Below are 12,218 nucleotides of genomic sequence, written 5' to 3'. Positions count from 1 at the left end.
TGATCTTACGATGCGGGGATTGGAGTTTTCGCGGTTAGAGAATGCTCTGAAGGAGGAGTTGCGGAGCGAACGTAAAAACAGCGCTGAACTAGACCAAAAGCTCAGCACCAAACTCTTAGAGGTCACTGAACTCGAGGGCAAACTCGTGCATCAACAGGAGAAGATAGCGGGCCTTGAGGAGACTCTCAAAGCTAAAGGGGCTTACGTGGATGAGCTCGAGGCCAAGTCAATTGAGAGGGAGGATCTGCTGGGTAAAATCAAAGTTGACATGGACCAAAAGGCCAAGGAACTGAGCGAGAAAGAGAAAGAGCTGAGCGAATCTACAACAAAGCTTGCCCAGGCGCTTGAGGAGAACGAAAAGCTGAAGAAGCAAAGTGAAGAACTCGACCTCAACGCCGCAAACGTTCTGACTTCCGGGTTTAGCGCAGCCTTGGAACAGTTCGCTTGTGCTTACCCCGACTTGGACCTCTCCCAGTTCTCAATTTGTCATGAAGTGGTAGACGGCAAAATCGTACCCTCAGACTAACGTTTTCATTTGTTCTTATTTGACATTTTCTTTAGAAACACTCTGAAAGACTTACATATTCGACTTCTGTCCATGTGCAACGAACCTGTTTGTAATGACTTCTTTCTTCGAACCGTGTCAACTTATGCTCATGATTTATCTTTTACCTGTTGTGCGATCGCCTGATAACTTGGTTGGTTTTTACTCAACCCAATTAACTTAGCATGAACTGATGCTTAATTTCCTGGAAATCAACTTATCTTGAACAAACAGTTAGTCTAAAGCAATAACATTTGACACAAAATTACTTACTGAGCAATAGGCGGGAGTCATTTTTAGTATCTGACATCTCGCTTGCCTGATCTGCCAAGTGACATGTGTATTTCTAGGTCATCACCTAAAACTTTTCGAACTTGCCTCAATTTGCTTAAGCAAAGAGGTCTTGTATCCTGTTCTTGCCTGAACTCACTCAAGGATGAGGAGGACTTTATCTGGCCTGAACTCGCTCGACGACGAGAAGGACTTTATCTTGCCTGAACTCGCTCGACGGCGAGAAGGACTTTATCTAGTGCCTCAGCTTGCCCAGGGGCTACCTTTTCCCTAGATGCATTGAGGACTTTCAACCTTATCTTGCCTGCACTCACTCGAGGGTGAGGAGGACTTTCTCTGGTGCCTCAGCATTGCCCAGGGGCTACCTTTTCCCTGGATGCACTGAGGGCTTTTAACCTTATCTTGCCTGCACTCACTCGAGGGTGAGGAGGACTTTCTCTGGTGCCTCAACATTGCCCAGGGGCTACCTTTTCCCTGGATGCACTGAGGGCTTTTAACCTTATCTTGCCTGCACTCACTCGAGGGTGAGGAGGACTTTCTCTGGTGCCTCAACATTGCCCAGGGGCTACATTTTCCCTGGATGCACTGAGGGCTTTTAACCTTATCTTGCCTACACTCACTCGAGGGTGAGGAGGACTTTCTCTGGTGCCTCAACATTGCCCAGGGGCTACCTTTTCCCTGGATGCACTGAGGGCTTTTAACCTTATCTTGCCTGCACTCACTCGAGGGTGAGAAGGACTTTCTCTGGTGCCTCAACATTGCCCAGGGGCTACCTTTTCCCTGGATGGACTGAGGGCTTTTAACCTTATCTTGCCTGCACTCACTCGAGGGTGAGGAGGACTTTCTCTGGTACCGGGGCTAGCTATTCATACTTGAGGAGGGGGCGTCCCGAAGGAATCCCTTAACCCCTGCTCAAGGACTAGGCGCACGGATTTTAACTCATACTGGACATACCTGTCATCTTGCTCTGAACACTCGCCTATACTCGTTCTTGGCGAGCAGGACTTCTTAATCTGTTCTCGCCTAAACTCGTTCTAGGCGAGTAGGACTTTTTATTCTGTTCTCGCCTATACTCGTTCTAAGCGAGTAGGACTTAAACTTAACTTTCACCTCCGATTGCCAGGTGGCGACAAGGACTTAAAAACTTTATACTTGTGCCTCCGATCGCTGGGTGGCGATGGGGACTTAAAAACTTTATACTTGTGCCTCCGATCGCTGGGTGGCGATGGGGACTTAAAAACTTTATACTTGTGCCTCCGATCGCTGGGTGGCGATGGGGACTTAAAAACTTTATACTTGTGCCTCCGATCGCTAGGTGGCGATGGGGACTTAAAAAACTTTATACTAGTGCCTCCGATCGCCGAGTGGCGATGAGGACTTAAAACTTTATACTTTTGCCTCCGATCGCGAGGTGGCGATGAGGTCTTAAAACTTTGGACTGAATGCATGCGATCTGAATCTGCTCTAAATTATACAAGGACGACAAAGTCTTCTCTTGAAAACTTAAAATGACAAACATGCAAACTCAATAACTGGGAAACTTTGATAAATTATTTAAAATGATAATCATGCAAGCTTAATAACTGGGAAAACTTTGATAAACTCGAACTTTCTTTATTGGGTGGCCTCATTAAAAAACCCTTCTCAGGGAAAAAGAGCGCCACCTTGAAAAACTGTTTTCACTTGATTGTTTGAGTTAACTGCTACTTACAATGTTTCAACTGTAATAAAACTTGAGGTGGGTAGCGTTCCAAGTGCGAGGAATCGCCCCTCCCTCCAGTGTTTCCAAACGATAGGCGCCGTTCCCGAGTGCTTCGGTTATTCTAAACGGTCCCGTCCATTTGGATGACAATTTATTCTGCATCTCGTACGGGTGGGCCTTCCTCATTACTAGGCCGCCATCTCTGAACTGTCTTGGCCTTGCCCTAGAATTGTACTTGCGCTCGACTCTTCTCTTTATCGCCTCGGCCTTTACCCCTGCCTCCTCCCTGACCTCATCCAACAAGTCTAAGTTCATCCTCCTTTCTGCATTCGAGTCTTCTGCCACGAAGTTTTGGAATCTCGGCGAGCTTTCCTGGATTTCAATTGGGATCATTGCATCGCACCCGTACACCAAGCTGAACGGGGTTTCATGGGTTCCTGACTGTTCAGTGGTGTGATATGCCCATATTATACGGGGAACTTCCTCAGCCCAAGACCCTTTGGCCTTCTCCAATCTCCTCTTCAAACCTCTTAGTAAAACCCGATTAGCCGACTCCACCTGCCCATTCGTTTGCGGGTGTTCCACAGAAGCAAACACCTGTTGAGTTCCAACGTCCTCGCATAGCTTCTTCAGCAGGTGACTTGCGAACTGAGTCCCGTTATCCGACACCAAACGCTTGGGCACACCGAAGCGACACACAATATTCTTCCATACGAAGTTCTGTATCTTGTGCGTTGTGATCTGGGCTACTGGTTCTGCTTCAATCCACTTCGTGAAGTATTCGACTGCCACAACCAAATACTTCATCTGCCTAATCGCCAATGGGAAGGGTCCCAGGATATCGATTCCCCATGTGTGGAAAGGCCAGGGACTGTAGATTGATTTTAACTCTTCCGGAGGCGCCTTGTGCCAATCGGCGTGCTCCTGGCACTGCTTGCAACGTTGGGCATATCTCTTGCAGTCTTCTCTCATTGTCGGCCAATAATAACCCGCACGGATGGTTCTTGTTGCCAAGGCTCGACCTCCGATGTGACTCCCGCAAATCCCTTCATGAAGCTCGGTCATAATTCTCGTGCACCTTTCTCCATGCACACATACTAAAAGGGGGTGTGTGAACCCAAACCTGTAAAACTCACCATCGATGAGGGTGAACTTGCTGGAGTTCCTTTTTACCTTCCTAGCTTCCGCCGAGTCCATTGGGAGTAAGCCATCTGCGATGTATTGCTGATATGGCGTAATCCATGTGTCCGGCTCGTGGACGGCGCAAACTTGCGTCATTTTTATCTCCCCCACTGGATGCGCTCTAACCCTTGGCGTTCTCAAGGTCTCCTGAGATAGGGATTTATGACTTCTTGCCATCCCTTCCTTTGACTTGCAGATTTGGAGAACTTGGTGGTCTGCCACGAACGCTCGAGGTGTCTTCAGGGTCTCTTGTATGACGGTCCTCTGCCTGCCCCCCTTGCCCGAACTGGCGAGCTTTGCTAGTAAGTCGGCCTGGGCGTTCAGCTCCTTTGGCACATGCACTACTTCAAACGAAACAAAAGACTTCCTCAACTCCTGCACATACTCCAGATAAGCTGCCATCTGCGGATCTTTAGCCTGGAACTCGCCGGTCACTTGGCCTGTGATTAGCAATGAATCGCTTTTGGCCAACAACACCCTTGCTCCCATCTCCTTTGCCAACAAAACGCCAGCGATCAAAGCCTCGTATTCCGCCTGGTTGTTGCTGGCTTTAAAGGCGAATTTTAGGGATTGTTCTATCAACACGCCGTTGGGTCCTTCCAGAATTATCCCGGCCCCACTGCCTAACTGGTTAGAGGATCCGTCCACTGAGAGTACCCAACGAAAACCATCCCCGGCGCTTTGCACTGTTTCAGAAGATAATTCGACCACGAAGTCAGCGAAGATTTGACCCTTGATCGGTCCCCGGGGCTCATACTTGATGTCGAACTCCGACAACTCTACCGCCCATTTTACCATTCTTCCAGCCACATCTGGTTTCTTCAGGACCTTCTGGATAGGTAAGTCGGTCATCACCAACACTGTAAAACTCTGGAAGTAGTGGCGCAACCTCCTCGCCGAAAACACTACTGCCTATGTTGCTTTCTCCAAAGCTTGATATCTCACTTCTGGGCCCCGCAATACCTTGCTGACAAAATAAACGGGTTTCTGAGTTTGATCTTGATCCTGGACGAGCATCGCACTCAGTGCCTTCTCGGTTACGGCGAAGTATAATCTGAGGGGCGCTCCTACTTGGGGTTCGCACAGGACCGGCGGGCTTGCCAAGTATTCTTTGAGTTTTATGAAAGCCTTTTCGCACTCTTTCGTCCAGACAAATTTATTGTTCCTTTTCAAGCACTGGAAATATGGGTGACCCCTCTCCCCACTGGCAGACACGAATCGCGACAGGGCGGCCATCCGACCCGTGAGCTGCTGCACTTCTTTCACCGTAGCAGGACTCCTCATTGCCAAAATGGCCGCACACTTGTCAGGGTTTGCCTCGATCTCTCTTTCGGTCAAGAGAAAACCTAAGAATTTTCCCGCTTCCACACCGAAAATGCACTTCTCGGGGTTCAACTTTAGCTTGTATTTGGCTATCGTAACGAACAGCTCCCCTAAGTCGGCTATATGTTGGTTTTTTTCCAAGGATGTTACGACCATATCGTCAACGTAAGCTTGCACGTTTCTCCCAAGCATAGGCGCGAGCACTTTATCCATCAATCTCTGGTACGTGGCTCCCGCGTTCTTCAGCCCAAAAGGCATCACTTTGTAGCAATAGCACGACTGTTCTGTCATGAAGGCAGTTTTTTCCTCGTCCATGGGGTGCATCTTAATTTGATTGTACCCCGAGAACGCGTCTAAGAAACTCAACAACTTACACCCTGCTGCGCTGTCCACTAGGGCGTCTATACTCGGCAAAGGATAGGAATCCTTTGGACAGGCTTTATTTAGATCTGTGAAGTCGACACACATTCGCCATTTCCCATTGCTCTTTTTTACCAATACAACATTGGCGAGCCATTCCGGATACTGTATCTCCTTGATATGGCCTGCCTCAAGGAGTTTTTGCGTCTCATCTCTGATCGCCTGTCTCCTTTCTTCATTGAATTTTCTTCTTCTTTGTCGGACTGGTCTGACTTGGGGGTCCATTGCTAGGCGATGACATAAAAAATCGGGGTCGATTCCTGGCATATCCGAGGCAGACCACGCGAACGCGTCCAGATGCATGCCTATCACCTTGGGGATCTGTTCCTGTGTCCCGTCGTCTAGATTTTTCCCCAACTTTAAAGTTTTACCGCCGATCTCCCTCTCGAGCCAATCTCCAACCGAGCGAGGTCTCCTCTCGCTAGCGAGCAATGCTCTCACAATACTCTTAAATTTAAAACTGAAGGCAATGTTAGAATAAGAAAAACAACTCCTAATGGTGGAAGAGGTATTCTTAATGGGTAAGGCAATGAATTTAGGTTGCGAAAGGTTGTTGTAAGGCTTGTGTGTGAAGTGATTCAAGTTTGAAAGGAAGGATTCAAGTTCTTGGACGAATCTTGAAGCTTTCTTGAAGTTGTTTTTAAGATAAAGTGATGGAAGTCGTTCCATGCTCCTTCTTAGATGATGGAATTCTTTTTGAGTGTTGAGTGTAGATTGATGTGAGGCAGCAAAAAACTTGTAGATTTGTGGAGGAAGCACCGAATAGTCATGATGGTTCTTAGTTTAGGCATGAGATTACAAGGTGCAAAGGGCAAGGAAGAGGTTATGCCAACTTCTTTGAGTTTCTAAGAATGCAATGAGTATCATAGAAGAGACTTGGATAAATGTGCTGAGAATTTCATAAACACAAATTCATATATCAATCAAGTCTAGAAATTACAAGATGAGAGTCTCTTATTTATAAGCTAAGGAGACTTCTAAGATGACTATTGAGTTCTCAAAATACCCTTCATTCCTAGCATGTCATGTGGAAATCCTAAGACTACAATAAATATTACTTTAGGTAATAACATAAAATCATGGCCTAAAGCATAAAATCGTAGCCTAGAGTTTAGGGGACGGTTTTTTAGTTGTGGTCTAGGTGAGCGTGGCCGTTTGTAATAGGTCATGGTTTTATAAAGACAACAATTTTAAAGTTGTTACCTAAAGTTTGTATAACAACCACAATTTTAAAAGCGTTGCTTAAAGTGTTAACAAAAATCACAATACATTTTTTATTTTATTTAAAAAAAATTACTCATAGAAAAGTTCAAGATGAAAATAATAAGTATTGAAGGACAATGTCTATTGAAATAGTAGTAACCTAGAAAAAAATCTCATATTTCAATGGATATTTTCAAACTACATAATAAAAAAAATTTGTCTTCTCATATCTTCAAAATTAAAATTACAAACAATATGATTTTATCTTCTTCTTTCTTCTTGATTTTACTGTAATCTCTCACACTCAACACTGATTCATGCTTCTATTTTCTAATTCAGCAAAAGAATTCGCATAAGGTTAGTTAGTTTGTTACTTAATCTGAATCTTTAAAATGCTTGCGAGTTTCATTTGATTTCATTGAGTTGTCTCCTTAAACCCTAAGCTACGAATATGGATGTGGATTGGGTTATTATGAGTGTTTTCAGACTTTTGAACGTTTGGATTGTAAACTGTGGTAGTTGTTATGTTGTTTGGAATGAAAATTAGGTGTTCTGTTCTGTTCTCTTTTCTCAACAATGGTGTCTCTCTCGCACCTCAACAAACTCTTCAGCCTCTGTTTCGCCACCACCTTCGCTCGGGATTTGTACCTAGCCCGTCGAAAGGCCGAGGATGGCGGCCGAATTCGTGACTTTAGCGTGGCGTGTCCGAGCGGTGACGAGTGATGATGAATGGGGCACGGAGAAGGAGGAGGCGTACGACGGTGGTTTGGCGGTGGAGGAGAAAGTGGTTGAGCCGGAGACGGAGAACCAACAAACAATGCTGCAAAATTCTACAAATGGTTTACTAAGGTTTATAGTTACATCACTTTTAAATAAATTCTACATCTTAGGCCTTGCTCTATCCTTGCATTTTCATCATTCATATGGCTTACTTAAAATGATTCTAAGTTTCATTGGACATTAATTTTAGGGAAAAGATGAGAGGGGAACTTGTCTTCAAAAACTTGAATATGGAGTTTTTTGCCTAGGTACCAAACAATGAGCATTTTAATAGGGTAAAATCAGATGATTTTTTTTATTTAACTAAAAAAATTATCATTTGTTTCTGATGCCGTTCTTTTGATACAAATAGGTAAAGTTGTGGATGGAGAACTTACTGAACAAGGTGTATAATTCTATCTCCGTATTTTCAAAAGTATTAAATAGTTTCTCTGTCTCGTTACGATTGCATAGAATCATTGTAGTTGATCAAAGCTGAGTAACCTGGTACATCTTTTCATTTGTGCCTTTTATTTTTGTTTCATTTAATTTTCTCCTTCCTAGCTGCAAAGTCAAACTACTAGTGCTATTTCTGTTTGCTTAGTGGAATGCTGCCTTACATTGATAGATTGAATGTATTTGATAAGCCTTTCAAAATGTCTAATTGGTGTATAATGTTTGAAGCAAACTTTCAAAAAGTACTATAAGTCATTTATTAGGCAATCTTATTACAGTCTCTTAATTCTAGATATATGTAACATAGACTCCAGCCTGCACTGGTGGAATTATATTAGATGATTGTAATTTGTTTAAAATTTAGGAAAACGCTATCGTATTAAGTTTTATATTTCTGTAGATTTGTTTGTATTAGTCCTTTGAAGTGTATATTAATAAAACCACGTTCTAGTAAAATTCTGAAGTTTGTATATTAGACTTTATAATGTAAAGTAGTTATCGTCTTTTCATAGATATCTTCTTACATGGTTGTGTTTGCTGCAGGTGCAAAGCGTCTAGTTACACTTGGATTAGGTGATGATGATCAATCCATTGAAGATGATTTTTCTTCCTGGTAAAGATATTCCTCTGGTTTCTTTCACTACTGCTATCTAGCTATTAATTATATTATTGCTACCCATAAAATCTCAGAGCCCGTAGAATTGGAGTGCTGAGTGCACCACCTATTGGATGTGCCATCACAGATAACTCTGACTGGAGGATTGGTAAGAGGGTGCTCAGAAAAGTACAATTATGCAGCCAAGTTGTTCAATTCCAAGCTCTCAAAGAACATGATTCCCTTCAAAACTCCTCCAAAAGCAGGATTGTTTACATTGATGTTTACAACCCTCTACTCGATATCATTCAGAATTACCAAAATTATGGTAATCCCAAGTTAACTTAGTTTCATTCATTCTTTCATGAGAATTCACATCTTTAATATTTTTTAATGTACTTTTATCAATTTGTTAAATATCTAACAGCATGTGTTTTTTGTAATGATTCTTTAAAAGAAGAAAAATCTAAAGTTGAGTTGTTGAATTACAGGCTTTAAAGTTTGGACCGAGGTTGCTGTGGCACGGGGAAACTAGAGGTTGCAGTGCTATGCAATCCTTTGGATGCTACTTGTTCTAATGCTTCAGAATGTGTTTTGGGACAGTTATCATCCAATAGAAGGCGTTTACAGAAAGTTAGTGATTCATGTTCTTCAAAAGTACATGAATCAACTGTTTTGAGCTCCTCCATATCACAAGTTACAATATTAATAAGGATATATTTATACAAATTTCATTCTAAGTATTTTTTTAAAAAATAAATATTTTTTATATGAATTAAAATAAAATTATACATAAGTTAAAAAAAATATCAAATAAATTATAAGAAATGTTTTCTATAAAGTATTTTATATATAAATTAATTTTAACTTATTGTAACGACCAGGACATCGGGTATGATGACGTGGCTTGCACGTGACTATGTGGGGCGTGCTCAGCGGAGCACGTGGGCAAGGGAAGGATGGATGGTTCAGAGGTGAGCGTTGTCGCCGGTTCGTGGAGCTGGCGTTCTGCGATGAACATGGTCGGTCGTCGCCAGGTTTGTCTGTCATCGACGTGTTTGGCGATTGGCGACCAGGTAGCTTGATATCGCCGCAGGAAGCACGTCGCCGGATTCCCCGACAAGCTCAGTTGAAGCTGATGAAGGCCCAGAAGTGTAGGTTCAAGTGTACAACTCCAGTGAGGCGATTGTCGCGCCAGCATAGGGCGTGAAGGGCGTGTGGGTTGAAGGGGACAGCTTGCCTATCAGCGACAGGATTCCCAGAGTGGACATTCGTTGGTGACAAGGTCTCCTCAGCCCGAGAACACTCATGGCGCAGTGTTAAGGAGGGTGCCATTAACAAACAGGCGGTATCACAGAGATGGTGCATTGTGCTGCACCCGATACTCGCCTGGTCAGGTAGTGTTCTAAGGCACATTGCGTGTTAGCTTGCTCCATGGGTAGATGACTTAGTTGTGCGGCTGGTTACTACACAGAAATAACGTTCAAGTTGCACCAACCCAGATGACGACACGCGTAGGGCTGGGTGCAATAGAGAAATGACGCTCGAGTTACCCTGGCTCAGATGATGACACGTGTAGGGCTGGGCGCTACCTGCTATCCCAGCCCCGATGGCGACACGTGCAGGGTTGGATGCGAGCCACGCGTCCAAAAGCATAACGGCCTGGAGAGAGAGCAAACCTAGCTATAAAGGTAAACTTAACAGAATTTGCAGAGGTACGTTTTCATTACGGCTCATTCTGCTAGGGTTGTGTGCCTTTAGTACGGTTCCTCAGAGCATATTTTCTCTGAGTTTTGGGTGTTCTTGTTACTGACTTGAGCGTCGGAGCGCCATCGGCCGCAGAGGCGCCACCTTGTGTTTTCAGGTTCCCTGAGGAAGCTCTTGTGGTGTGAACTTGAAGGGCACGTGGAGTCAAGCTGGTGAGGAGGTTCGTGACGAGACAACGCTTTGGCGCTAAGTCAACCGGCAGGATCACTTATGGATAATTTATTTTAATTTTTTCTTATTTTTTTTTCTTAGAAGTACTTATGAGAAGTTTGTCTAAATAATTATATATAGTTATGATGGGAAAGAGAATTACTATTTTGAATTTGTTGGAATTGTTTATGTGATTGTTCACTACTTTAGAATTTTATAGTCATTTTCCATTCACAAACCTTCCACATTTCCCCTGTGTTTTACTTTTAATTATGGATAAAAATAAATTTAAGAGTATTCTGCAATTTGTTTACTCTGTGCTATATTTCTCATAAATGTTTCCTTATGTTATTTTTCATCTATGTTTGTATGATAAAAGTGGTGACATTATTGACAAAATAACAATTCTACATTATCTTTTCTTGTTAAAATGTCATGGAGAAGTAAAACAATTCAACACTCATTTACAAATTTTATAAATTATACAGTAATTTAATAAGTGTAAACAATTTTATACATGAATTAAATACTCTACGTAATATATATATATATATATATATATATATATATATATATAGATAGATAGATAGATAGAAATGTGTATTATATTATTAAATCAAATTGTCAATTGATAAATTTTTGCATATTTATAAAAAATTCTTATCGTTACGAGCAGAAGTTGATAGCAATTAACATTTCAAATTTATTCCTAACATTCAAATATGTTAAGTATTATCATTTAGATCAAATGCTTAGAAGTACTTTTCACTCAAATCTAATGATCAAAATCATGATAAAACAAGCGTTAAGAATAAAATGACAATATCAAAATAATCAATTAAGAACATAATATTATGTTTAAATATCACCTCAATACATAAGAGTTTGAACAAATTACTTCCAATCTCAAAGGTTAGAATTAGCAACTCATGTTGGCCATTACAAGCATGGAAAGCAAGAAAAGAAAATTCAAGATGATTCTCCTTGACGGTGGGCTCCTCTAGGGTTTTCTATCATCTTCTATTCTCTTAATGATGTCTAGGGTTATGCCTCACGCTTCATATTTAACCTAGTTGGGCTTGAGCTACATGACTTCTCGCCTAGGCGAGCTACAACTTGCTTCGTAGAGTTGGACGAGAAAAAGACCAACTTCTCTGGAGTGATCTCGTCTGGGCGAGATTGGGCTCACTTCGGTGATTTTCTCTGGAGTGCTTCTGGCTTAGGCAAGTTTTGGTGAGTTTTGAGCGTTCTAACTTTCCCTATTTATCTTGTTTATTCTTCTTTAGCCCTTTCATCTTCATTTTCCCCAGAATTATGAAATTAACACTAATTTGGAAATAAATCATTCTTATTCATATTACAATCACAAAATATGTAAAAAAAGGTTTCAATTCATAAATTAGGGGTTAAATTATAGTTATTTTACCAATAAATGTCCATAAGTGTCTATCTTTTAATATGAAATATTACTGAAATATGACACTTATCAACTCCCCCCAACCTAGAATCTTGCTTGTTCTCAAGCAAACTAAATGAATATAAATAAATCATATTTGAATTTAAATATCAAAACAACTTTATTTACTAAACAACAAATTAAATTAGAAACTTATGTTGCTTCCAACTTCAAATATAGCAAAATATAGATACAATCAACTTCCAGGATCAAACTAAAATAATAAAACGGAAATTCATCAAGGAATTTCTTCTCATATACTCACAAGTAAATGTTTCTCTCTATTTTCATTGAATCCTAACAAATCACAATTACTTTTCACTTCATTTTCATATCACAATCATATTAAAAACGTGAATGTTAAGCTCTT

The 12,218-nt window shown here is 41.7% G+C and overlaps 1 long non-coding RNA gene across 5 annotated transcripts; it reads left to right on the top strand.

Annotated features, from left to right (window-relative positions):
* The first annotated feature begins 6,878 nt into the window (after window positions 1-6,878).
* LOC137831127 (uncharacterized) lies at window positions 6,879-10,630 on the top strand. Of its 5 annotated transcripts, none has more exons than XR_011084345.1 (7): window positions 6,879-7,022; window positions 7,213-7,514; window positions 7,636-7,693; window positions 7,798-7,830; window positions 8,424-8,493; window positions 8,571-8,803; window positions 8,967-10,630. It is a non-coding gene; the product is annotated as an uncharacterized lncRNA (long non-coding RNA). The 5 variants fall into 5 exon arrangements; XR_011084346.1 differs by having other exon boundaries at window positions 7,636-7,720; XR_011084348.1 differs by lacking the exons at window positions 7,636-7,693; window positions 7,798-7,830 and having other exon boundaries at window positions 8,967-9,108; window positions 9,360-10,630.
* Window positions 10,631-12,218: the final 1,588 nt, after the last annotated feature.

Source organism: Phaseolus vulgaris, chromosome 11 (assembly GCF_000499845.2).
Source record: "Phaseolus vulgaris cultivar G19833 chromosome 11, P. vulgaris v2.0, whole genome shotgun sequence".
Lineage (NCBI taxonomy): Eukaryota > Viridiplantae > Streptophyta > Magnoliopsida > Fabales > Fabaceae > Phaseolus > Phaseolus vulgaris.
This window is presented reverse-complemented; position numbering and strand designations above follow the sequence as displayed.